At 47.3% G+C, this 12,295-nt stretch overlaps 1 protein-coding gene across 2 annotated transcripts in view; it reads left to right on the top strand.

Annotated features, from left to right (window-relative positions):
- The window catches only part of LOC138527316 (cytosolic phospholipase A2 gamma-like), a 442,073-nt gene that overhangs the window by 261,055 nt on the left and 168,723 nt on the right, over positions 1 to 12,295 (top strand). The window lies entirely within an intron of this gene.

The raw sequence follows: 12,295 nt of genomic DNA, 5'->3' as shown, positions 1-12,295 counted from the left end.
AAATCTCCTTTGCAGTATCTCATATCTCTTTTGCAGTATCTCATATCTCCTTTGCAGTATCTCATATCTCCTTTGCACGCCAAACCAATCAGAATATGTACATTACTTAAGGTCGGTGGGGAGGGAGCCCAGTAGCTTCTGCTGCCATGATGAAATGTAAAGCTTTATGTTCACCACGAGAGGAAGAGAAAAGGTCTTTATTAACTTTGCAAAGGACGGCTCTTCCATGGAATAGCATCAGCAAAAGGCAGCTTTACATTCTAAAAAAAGGACCTCACACAACTCCTTCACTGTCAAGAGGCTGGGGGCTGCATGCAGAGAATATGCGCTAAATCAAATCTCCAACAAAAAGAACAGGCATGTATGGAGCTCGAGGCAGCTGACTTACCCCTGGATGGTTAGACCTTCGGGTTCTTGATTGCGTTTGGCTCTGCAAAGAACAGATTAGGTACCATGTTGGGCATCATTTTATCTCAATAAAATTGAGTTCCCTCGAAGGATGTCTGTTTGAGTTGGTGGGCTTTGCTGAGCTCTGATATTGATTTCAGGAACATCTTGGTACAGTTGACCAGTCATACCTTCATCTTCCATAGAATAGTATTCAAAGAAAGTATGTTGGAAACTAGGCCTGGTCTTGCGTTTATGGACCTAAACCTGGTCTTTGACCTCGTGAATAAGAACATAGTATGGGTGACATTAGATGAGTTAATCCCTTGACAGAAACCTTCTCAGGATTATCGAGCAATTGTACTTCAACTTGGAGGGTGGAAGGATGACAGCTAATTGAACTATGGAAAGAGGCTTCAGAAAGAATGTATCCTGTCATTGCTGTTGTTTAATATTTACATTATCAGTCTGGAAAACATCTATTAAAAGCCGTAGCTGAAGTTCCAATGATTCAGAGTCATCCTCGTGTACATCCTGGCTGGATTTGGCCTAGCTTGTGAGAGCTACTTGCTTATCGCCTTATGGAAATTAGGAAATAAAGATACACACACCAGGGGGGTGGAATTATATGTAATGTATGTGTTTCTATCATTATTTTGGAATGAACCATTGATCAAACCATGGGGATGGATGGATTCTAAACATGAATACATTTTTTAAAAAATGTAGAAACTCTCCCCTACCATACGAGGGCAGATAGCATTAAGAAAATAAAAATAAAAGTTAGAAAACATGGTTGAAGGAAGGAGACTGAGGAAGAGACAGCCACTATCAGCAACCTGGTGAGCAGTGTCCTTGAGCAGCCCACAGTCCTAAATAAACTGCATATGCCAGGTGAGGCCCGGCATCCACCGTGGGCGCCAGGATGCGTGCCCAGTGCAGCCGTGGCACTCATGAATCCTGCTGGCGAGTCGGCCCACCCTTGGGACAGTCGGGACAGGTCCAGTGAAGAAGCCATCCCCGGCCACATATGTCAGAAATTGACTTGCAGGCTAATGAGAGAGAGCATTCGTGTTTAAGCCCATCTTGCCAATTGCCAGCTGAGCGGTGCCTTAAAGAGGAGAAGTCCCCGGCCCCCACATCCTTGTGGCAAGATGAGAAACTCAGGTGAGTGAGCTGAAGTGCGAGGGAGAATGGGCAGGCCGTCCTTTTCGCCACACAGATGCAGAAGATGGAGGAGGCGGGCATCACCTAACAAACACTGTGGTATGAGTTCCAACAAGGCATTGGCAGGATCCAACATGCCAATGAAGAAATTACTGCATGCCCAGCATGAGTGCAGCTGCCCCCCAGAGCATGCGGACAGTGTGACGAGAATGAGAACATTCTTGGCCAACGGCGGCAATTGCGTTGCTCTCTAGGTGGACGGGGTACCACCAGGAGGACGGAGAGGCATGCACTGTGCAGTGGTGATCACGGAGGCCCCTCCCAGGACAAGGGGCCACCATAGGACGTTGGCAATGTGTGGGCTGCACAGAGTTGTTTGTGGTGCCCCACATGTGGGGAACTGGAGAGAGACCAGGGCCTGGGGCCACCCCCTACCAATAACCTGCGGGCTGGCCCAACTAAGCCCGCCATGAATTGATAAAATAAAGGTACTGTGAAAGGAATATGACTGACTGCAGCATTCACACCCATGCATATATCGTACATAGATTCAAATGTTTATAGTTGAAATGTTTATAATGATGTGTTTAGTGATATGTATATGCACATTTATACAGTTATAAATGTGTATTTGTTTAAGCAGTTTTGTATCTTAAGTTATTTATAAAACCGGGGTTATAGTTGAAAGACTGTGGGTGTCAATCATAAGGGGGAAAGGTTGTTTTCCTGGTGTGAAGCATGAAGGGGAATTGGCAGCCTGGCAAAGGCTGCCTTTGGGAAGGGAACACCCATTGGGGCCCCGTCTGGGCACCGTCATCACAGTGGGTGATGCCATCATAGTAGAAGGGGGTCTGTTCCTTCGGTTCCACCTTAAGGGTCTTGCCATGACCCCGCTGAAGATGGGCTGGCATTGCTGATCCACGGAGAGCAAGTCACCTCCGTATATATACGGTAAAGGAATAGTAGTGTCTTCTTGGCTGAAGTGATACATTTGACTTTTAAAAAGAAAAGGGGTCCCAGTTGGGATCCATTAAAATATCCAGCTTAGTGTCTGGGTTCCAGTAAATGGGGTCAAGGTTAAGGTAAGAACTCAGGGGTAGCCCTGCGAGTGCTTATTTGGATTTGGAGAAAGAACTACTAGATTCCCCAGGGGTTACTGTACTGGTAAATGTAATTATGAATGTTTATTTTCATTTGAGTAAAGAAAGTAGAACATCATACTCGTCAATGGGCCTCATTACGACCCAGGCGGTAAGTACCGGTCATTACCGGCATGGCGCAAGTACCGTGCCCATGCAAAAAGCGGCCTATTACGAGGACGCGGGCACGAGCTTTGAGCCATGTCGGTAATGACCGCACTGCCATGCCGTAAAAGGGTGAACAATCCCCCTTTCCGGCATCATACGTAGTGCAAATAGCTCCTCTGGCATCCAAGCCATCGGCATTAGCGGTGACTGCTGATAGCGGTCACCGCTAATAAGCAGAACCGGAAGTAGCGTCATCGCACAGGAACGGGAAAGAGCACGGCGGCCATCTTTAAAAACACAATCCATTGCCATCCACCACAACCACGAACCCCAGAACTCTGTCACACCTCCAACACCACCTGCTGCATTTCACCATGCCGAAAGTTGTTAAGAAATCCACAGATCGCCTGCGCAAGGAGCGCTTCTCCGGAGAGGAATTGACCCTGCTGGCAGAGACGTTGCAGGAACATGCCAATGTCGTGTTCTCCTCCGACATGGCCCGCCCTGCAGTGCAGCGCAAGAAACAGATATGGGCGGAGGTCGCCCAGAAAGTAAGTGCCGTTGGCACCACACCCCGCACTCCCAAAGATTGCCGTAAGCTCTGGGACGATCTGCGTTTGCACGTGCGGAGCATCCTCTCCGCCAACCACAACCTGGGAATGGCGACAGGCGGAGGTGGGGACTCCCCTATCAGGTTGCAACCATGGGAGGAGATATGCGGCAGCACCATAGGGACGGAGGCAATTGAGGGAGTGGGGGACATGGAGCGAGGAGCCCCGTCATCAGCCGATGCAGGTAGGTGTCCCAAATGAAACAATGCTAATACCACCACGATGATGTCGACCTGAACTGACAGTGCAATGATGTAGAGTAGGGACCACCAGACACATATGTACAAGACTGCCAACAGGCAGTGCACAGCATCATCTTGTCCACATGCATAATGCACCCCATATGTGATCCAACCCAGACGCCTCCATGCATCACCCACCCAAAAGTCAAGCAACCCGTATGTCACTCCCCCAATGTTAATCATCTGGCATTCCATATGAATGCAGCCACCCCAATGCATGCCCGATGCCTGTAGACCCATCACTAACCCTCTCCCTCTATTGGTCCCCCACAGGCAAACATTCCGACAGCGGTGACAAGGACACCAGGGAGGAAGATGCCACACCACAAAAGAAGGCCAGGGGCGAGGAGGGAGAACACTGCCCCTCAACTTCAAGGGGTAGAGGCCAACCTGCACCACTGCGGAAGGCCAAGAAAACCACAGAGGCCACAGCACCAATGTGCACTACGGCCCCCACAACAGCACCCACACCAGCCACCATCACCCAGGAGGCATTAGCAGAGGGCACAGCATCGGCTGCCAGCAGCATAGTGGGTGAGATAGCTGCCACAGCAGCTGTATCGGACGATGAGGCAGACGTTCAGCTGCATGGCCCAATACCCGCGACAGGCCCCCTGCACACACCACAACTATCCCCATGCAGCTTTCAGGAGAGCAGCATGCATGGGGTGTCACCTGGTGATTCATGGCCGGCAAGTTTCAGCCCCACGCCAACTGTGCCTGATGAACGAAGCATGGTGGAAACCCCTCACACATCCACCCCAACTCCAACCAGCCAAGAGGGGATCAGGGCTATTCAGAGGTGCCAGGAAGAGCTCACAGGGCTGTTGACGCAGCATATAATGGAATGTTCCTGGGCAAGGGATGACATTAGGGTTTGTGCTGCATCCCTGAAAACAGCCATTGAGTCCACCTCGAAGGACATTTGCGCCGAATTGGCAGCAGTGCGGCATGTTCTCTCGGAAATGGTTGCAGCAATGCAGGCCATGCGTCCACCACAGTTGCCAGGACAATCTGGAACATCATCTAATGCCAGCTCAACTAGGACCAGCCCCGTGCATAGATCTGGCAGGAACCTGCGCAGATCAGACAGGGGCGCACCTGGTGCTGGTAGAGGGAGAGGGCTGTAGGTACAGCCAGCCATACTGGTCCCATGTGGACTAATGGTGCATGCCAGTGCACACCATGTGTGGGGAAGTCAAGGGGGAGAGGGTGGGGAGAGTGGGTGTGTGGGGGAGTTGAAGGGGCGGGGGAGAGGGTGTGTGGGGGAGTTGAGGGGGGAGGGGGGAGTGGGTGTGTGGGGGAGTTGAGGGGGAGGGGGAAGTGGGTGTGTGGGGGAGTTGAGGGGGAAAGGGGAGAGGGCGTGTGGGGGAGTTGAGGGGGGAGGGGAGAGAGGGTGTGTGGGATGGAGGGCATGAGCACTTTGTTATATTTCTTTGATACACCATTTGGTAAATTATGATTAACATGTGTGGACATTGCTTATTGTGTAAGTGTGCTTTATTGGTGAACAGTGTACAGTGTCCATGTCCCTGACAAACCCAGTGCCCTGAATGCCACCTCCATGTCACACTCCCTGTCAATGTGTTGTAGAAACATTGGTTGATCAGAGTCTGACGCATGGCACGTCCCTCCTGTGCATCGCTGCCTCCCTGAAGTGCAGCCCCATCCCCACCCTCCTCATCCTCAGAGTCAGGTGGTTGCAGTTCTGCATCAGGAGGCAGGGGCACATTCCGTCTGATGCACATATTGTGTAGCATGACACATGCCATGACGATCTTGGCCACCTTCTCATGGCGTTACAGGAGTGCCCCACCAGACCTGCTGAGGCAGCGAAACCGTGCCGTCAAGAGGCCAAATGTCTGCTCAATCACCACACGGGTGTGTGTATGTGCACCATTGTAGTCTTCCTCGTGCCTGTTCTGTGGGTTCCGGACTAGGGTAAGGAGCCACCTCTTCAAGGGATAGCCTGCATCACCTGCATGTGGGCAACAATGTGTATGTGTAAGTCATCACATCATATGGGACCTGTATCAATGACGCCATAGCATGCATTGATTTCTTGATTGAAACCATATTTCCACGCATGAATGGAGACACACGATGTGACTGCTATGTGTGTATTCCTCTTATGGACAGGTGTGTGTGCCATCGACTAGTGGGCGCAAGGGGGTCCTGTTCCTTGTGAGTGCTCATGCACTGTGTTAGTCCACGCCGGTTGTTTCCATGATCTGGCTAATGTGCAGTCATTTGTATGCTTTCATCCTGTCACCGTTGAAGGCAGCCTCATGATGATCTCACTATGCAGAACAAATGGTGTCATGCAGTTTTGTTGGACCTCTGTGTCAGTGTAGTGGTGTATTCATGTATATGGCCGTCATATGACTCCTTTGTACACAGTAATGGGGGACTGTCCTTTCTGTCGATGGTATTTGTTGCTGTGTATTGCCATACTAATTGCTTGTAGCTGCATTGCGTTGAGGGGGATATGGTCTGATTGAGTACAGTGCACATGTAGATGGCTATGGAATGCTTGTGACACTGCATCATTTACATGGTAGGACAGCTTACATCTTGCATTATGTGGTCAGGTGTCAGGTCTGGTGTGGCCTGCTTTGGGGTATGAACATGGTCCATTCTCTCAGGCACTCGCAGCCAGGTGAAGTATGCATCCCTCCCCCCCATCTCAGCCAGGTGAAGTATGCATCTCCCCCCCATCTCAGCCAGGTGAAGTATGCATCTCCCCCCTCATCTCAGCCAGGTGAAGTATGCATTTCTCCCCCCCCCCATCTCAGCTAGGTGAAGTATGCATCTCCCCCCCATCTCAGCCAGGTGAAGTATGCATCTCCCCCCCATCTCAGCCAGGTGAAGTATGCATCTCTCTCCCAATCACCTACCCACATCGCATTTCCATGAGCCTAACATGCAACTCGCAGAGAAGCCAGGATCTCTGCCCTGCATGTCACTCCATGTAGCGTGGTATCGTGGAGTTCCGCAGGACCATTGAATCATGGGTTGATCCGGGGAATGGGGCACAACAATGTGTGATGATCTTGTTTGAGTCACATACCATTTGCACGTTAATTGAGTGGTATAGCTTACGGTTGCGGTACACTACCTCCATGGCATGTGGGACCACCAATTCGACATGGGTGCAGTCGATGGCGCCAATGCAACCAGGGGTGCCGGTCAGTGAATGGAAACCAACTTTGGTGTTTGAGATCTCCTGGCCAGTCCGTGGTAGTAAAATGTGGTCGCATGTGTGCTTCAGGTGGGCATCAAGCACTTGGTTCAGTGTACGTGAGAATAATGGTTGTGATATGCCATGCATGTGCCCCACTGTGTGCTGGCAGGTGCCTGTGGCCAGGAAGTGGAGCACAGACACTACCTTCAGTAGGGGTGGGATGGTGGTGCGTGTTTCAATCAGGCTGACAATGTTGTCATGTATCATGTCCACAATGGTGGTGATTGTGTCCCGGTCCAGACGGTACTGGGTGTGGATCTGCTCAGGGGTTAGGTTGAATGGACTGGCTCTGATGCGAGGGATTGGGGGCTGCCTGCGTGGTGCCACTGGCTGCACTGGTGGGGCATGCGGGGCCTGCCTCACCCTCCTCTCCTCCTGTGTCTCCTCTGTGCTGCCTGTTGTTGTTGTTGTTGTTGTTGTTGTTGTTGTTGAAGCAGTTCCAGTGCAATAATGTCCTCCAGCCCCAGCATTGCTAGTAGTATTGGAATCATTTTGGTGTGTGACTGGGTGTGGGAAGGGTTGGGGTGTGCTCCTTTTGTGCTGGCCCAGTCTGTATTGCCTCCACCTGTGCTGATTGTGTGCACCTGTGGCAGTTGGGAACACTGCACATGGCCGTTTACGGGTGGTCAGCGATGCCAGTATTTGTTCCATGCCGGTAAGGTACTTTTCGGGCTTCAGTAGGGCGTTATTTGCATGTCCGCCTGACTAGTGATGTTCCCCTGTTTACGCCATGCCGGTATTGGCGGCATGAAGCGTTGCGTGCTCGCGCTCCTGCCTATATTAGCGGCACCGTTAATTACGGTACCGCTATTAGCGGGTTGGCGTGTTCTAATCGTGCGGAGCGGTAAGCGATGCCGGTATTCCTTTACCGGCATCGTAATTCACTTACCACCCGTGTCGTAATTTGGCCCAATGTCTCTAGAAATAGAATCAACATTCTTTCTATAGCAATTCAGAAAGGTACAATGGTTTGAAGGTCTGAAGGCGCGCGCCCTTAATTGAAGCTAACATCCCTTTTCTGAGGTTGGGAGAAGCAGGAAACAGATGGGTAAAATGGGGTTGTTCAGAAATCCAATGCTGCTGCATTTTCTGGCCACAACACTATTCTTATATTTCCTATTACCATGGGTATACCATTCCAGTGCATAGCTGCAATGGCATCTGAATGACTTTGAGTATGCGGAAAACACTGCAGACCTACAGTTTTAGCTTGCACGTGTGATCAAAATACACACCTGTGGATGTTGGCCATTCTTTGCACTGAGCAAACACAAGAAAGAAGAAGAAACATCATCAAATTTAGTTCTACCTAAAAACATCCAGAAACCAACTGATTCACCTGTATACAAGGGACATTTTCGACATTCCACACTGCATGTGACCAACTGGAAGGGTATAATGTCCTCAGGTGTTTTGATATTTGCCGTGGAAGGGGACGGTAGAAACAGAAACAATGGGCCTCATTACGAGGTTGGCGCAAAGGGCTTACCGGCACCGGTAAGTATACCGGTGCCGGTAATCCCTTTGCAACCTATTCCGAGTTCCCCTAGCGGGTCCCTTCCTTAACGCCTGGTTTTTCCCCTTAAGGGAAATCAGAGCTAATAATGGTACCGCAACTTGCGGTACCGTTATTGACGCCTTCCCATTGAGCCCTATGGGGGCTGAAATGGAAATGGAGAATGGCTTTTTCAATGGGGACTTACCGGTCCCGCAAAGTTCGGAATAGACCGGTAAGTCCCCATTGAACGAGGGCGGACTCGGTACCGGTATTGGAGGTAGTCATGGCGCTAATAGCGTCATGACTACCTCCAACCTCGTAATGAGGCCCAATGTGTACATAAGCTCTGTTTCTAAAAAGGTAGCGTCAGTGATTATGCCACAGCTGGTTTCAGGCTCTGTGTGTCTGTGACATCATTACAGCCGTGAGTATAGTGGTTACATGTAAACTCCTGCTGTTCTCTGTCTACAGACTCACCGGCAGCTGAAGTATGAATTTACCATCTTTCAGACACAAAAGTATCAAGTGCTACAGATGCACAAGTGCTGAAACTCATGAAAAGTGTGCTTATTAATGTCCATTTGGTGTTTATGGAAACAAAGCTGTACTATGCAGTTGTTTATTAATATTCCTCACCTTATTGATCAAGTATTATAAGATATGAGAAAGTTTAACATTGATTTCTCAACAACAACCGCCTAACATATGCCATATAGAGAAGCAACTGTTTGGATGTACTTAAAACCCTACCTATGTAGTTACGGAGCATATTATGTTAGTTTAGGTGCAAGTGAAGATTCCATCGTGCCCGTTTAAAAGGTAACGAACCCTAAAAAATCGAAAAACATTTAAAAAATAAAAATATAAATGTGTTTATTGGTGAACTTGTGAAAGTTCCATTCCACGGTTACATTCTCAATAACCATGCATAACTCTGCAACTCGTCAAACGTTGCCTTTGGTATTGAACATCTTAAACAATTATACACAAACTTACATTTTGTCAATGTATAGCCTGAGCTTAAAGGTCCAGGGTGAAAGGGTTGCTAGTTGTTGTAAATAATCGCTGATCAGGTGTAGGCAATCAGGTCAGCAGCAATATAAGTAGAGATTGTCAGGATGTATTGAAGTAGTGCTTCCTCGATGCCTGCCTGGTGGTCTAGTAGAAAACAAGGAGTGTTGAAAAATCACAATATTTTGTGTGAATTCTCTAAGTTGGTACATCGTTGCTGCCCCATAACTGAATCATAACAATGTAATGTAAATGGTAGACATTTAAATGGTAGCCATTTTCTGTTTGAAAAGCAACATATTTGGAACATCATGCTTTCAAGAACATGTGCAAAATGTTTCAAAAAAACATATTTTATGATTTTGTAATCATTCCACGTTTATGTTTACTCACATCATAAAATAGCTACAGTTCTGTCAGCTCTAAAATTAATGCAAATTTGAACTTTTAATTGAAAGGCCTAGAGGTGCCTCTCGGTGTCCTATTTTGACTTCTAGCGCCTTCATTGTTTGATCATGTTTTCATTCTGATATATGCCAAACAAGTTTTCCCAGCATTGTTTTTTTTGGGTTACTGCTCCTTTTCAGTTTAAAAATGTTCAATATTTTAGTGTGTGCTAGACTACCCATTATTTTCACCTGAAAGTGTTCTCTGGTTTTAATATTATTTTGTGGAATCATTGTTTTCTCTCTTTTTTTTTTATAAACACATTGATCGAATTCTTTCTCACAAAAAACACGTTGGTCTTTTTTAACCAAAAAACATAATACTGAACTGAGCATTAATTAAAAAGTACACAGGATAGAACACCCTCAAAATGAACTGTGAAACACTTAAAGCCTACACAAAATGGCTAAGAAATGTCTGCTAATCCGTTATATTTCACATTTCTGACTAAATTGAGAAAATGTCTGCAAATGTTGGAAAGAGAAAATCATGTTGGGCCACAGAAAAAGTACCCCCAAGGGCAGAGCATTCATCATAACCAGGTGCACTTGTCCTGCAAAGAAAACAGGCAAAATATTTCACATCGAGTGGCTTTCCCTACGCACAGAGTCAGCCTTAGCCTTTCAAACCAAACCAGCCTCAAGGCCAGAACTTAGGGAATGTCATGTAATGTTGGGTACAGAAGTCTTGCTTAGCACACTTCTGACATTTTGGAGCCTTTGTTGTGTGAGGCGTCATAAGAAAAGGGGGGTTGGTGAGTGGAAGAGATACGATAATTAGGTGGTGTTGAGGATTGGTGGCCAGATGTACATGAGTGCTGCTGTGATTTCTTTTGGCTAGTAACAGGGAAACCTGGCTGCATCCTTCATCCACAATTGATCTGTTGAAGTCAGTGTTGCGAGGACTTAGTTAGCTAGTGGTGGTGGGAGTGTGATAGGGCTAGAGATGTGAGGAACGACTTTGCTCCGATAATGTGGAGTGTTTATCCGTTTGTTGCCCTGTGCAAGGGTTGATTGTGTGAGTACCGTGAGGTGGGGCGAGAAGAGGATGCTATGTGGTCAGTGGGGAGAAGGGGAATGGTTAAGCAAGATAGAACCTTTGACTGTTGTTTCAGTTAACAAGGCGTTCTTTATGTCTGGTTTCCTTTAGGGGGCAAAGGCAGACTGACTCTAATGAGTCTCTTTCCAGCTGTCGAATGCTCCTGTGTTTTTTTGTATAGGCCTTTTGCATGTTTGCAAGATATTCTCTCTAATTTTGTTTAAAGGTTGTGTGGAGAACAACCTGATTGAGTCAAATCTACTGTTATAGGCTGATAGGTTGTGTGCTGGGTTGTGTGCTGGTTTCCGACACGCTCTTATAAATACCTGTGCAGCTTTCACTTGAGTTGCCAGGTTTTCACACATTTTATGAAGTCCATGTGGTTTTCCCTCTATGCACAGACATCTGGACATAGAACTCCAGGGTTAGTTTGAGAAGGAGGAAGCTGCTAGTTTTCTTCTGATTAAAACTTTGCAAATTTACTAAGTTTGCGTTGCTGGATCGAAGTGTTCTGAATGATTTGCAATGGATGAGTTTACTTGTTGAGCCTTTCAGCCCTTTCCATGTAAAGTGCGTTGAGCTGTGCATATTGTTTTGAATGTATTCCTTCATTTTATCAGGAGTCAGAGAAGTGTTAAGAGAGTTGAGCGGATGTGTTTGTGTTTTTTATGTCACAATGGAATTCAAGCTTCTGAGTTTTAGACTCTTTGTAATCTCTTCTGTAGGTAATCCCCAGGTAGTGGTTTGTTTGTTTGTTTGTTTGTTTGTTTGTTTGTTTATTTGTATAGTGCACAAAACCCCCAGGTATCTAGGCACTTCAACTTAGTTTCAGTGCTTCAGGTTACAGAAAAGAAAGAGTACAGGTGAATTACAACATTTACAACAATTACAATTACAATGACTGTTGTTGGTGTTGTCGAATCTAGAAAGTACTCGTGTGATCACTGCTTGGGTTCTGTGTACATTCAGATAAGGCATTATGTGCCGGAACCTACGCAGTTGAAAGAAGCAGCTTCATTTCGATGGCTTTAACCTGTTGTTCGCGTATGAGGTAGCAGTCCACCAAGAGTCTGAGGATCAGGTCTGTTGTTTTAAACATATGCCACGTTCCAATTTCTTCTGTGCTGTTCCCATTTCTTCTGTGCTAAGGGATTGGTTTGGGGCTCAGCAGCGTGGTACCGCAAATCAGAAACTCTGCTTTGGTTGGATTGAGTCAGTCTATTTATTGCAATCTGGGGTTCAATCTGTATGAGGTATGTACTAAGATCCAGGTCGTTTGGTGTAGATTTGTTCACAAGCGTGAAGATAAATATCCTGCTGCATAAGCAAAGCTTTTGGCTAATTTACCTTAAGCTTCATTTGCAACAAATACTGGGCCCCCGTCAGAATTGTATGGCGTGCCC

The sequence above is a fragment of the Ambystoma mexicanum genome, chromosome 1q (assembly GCF_040938575.1).
Source record: "Ambystoma mexicanum isolate Mex_15411 chromosome 1q, UKY_AmexF1_1, whole genome shotgun sequence".
Classification (NCBI taxonomy): Eukaryota; Metazoa; Chordata; class Amphibia; order Caudata; family Ambystomatidae; genus Ambystoma; species Ambystoma mexicanum.
This window is presented reverse-complemented; position numbering and strand designations above follow the sequence as displayed.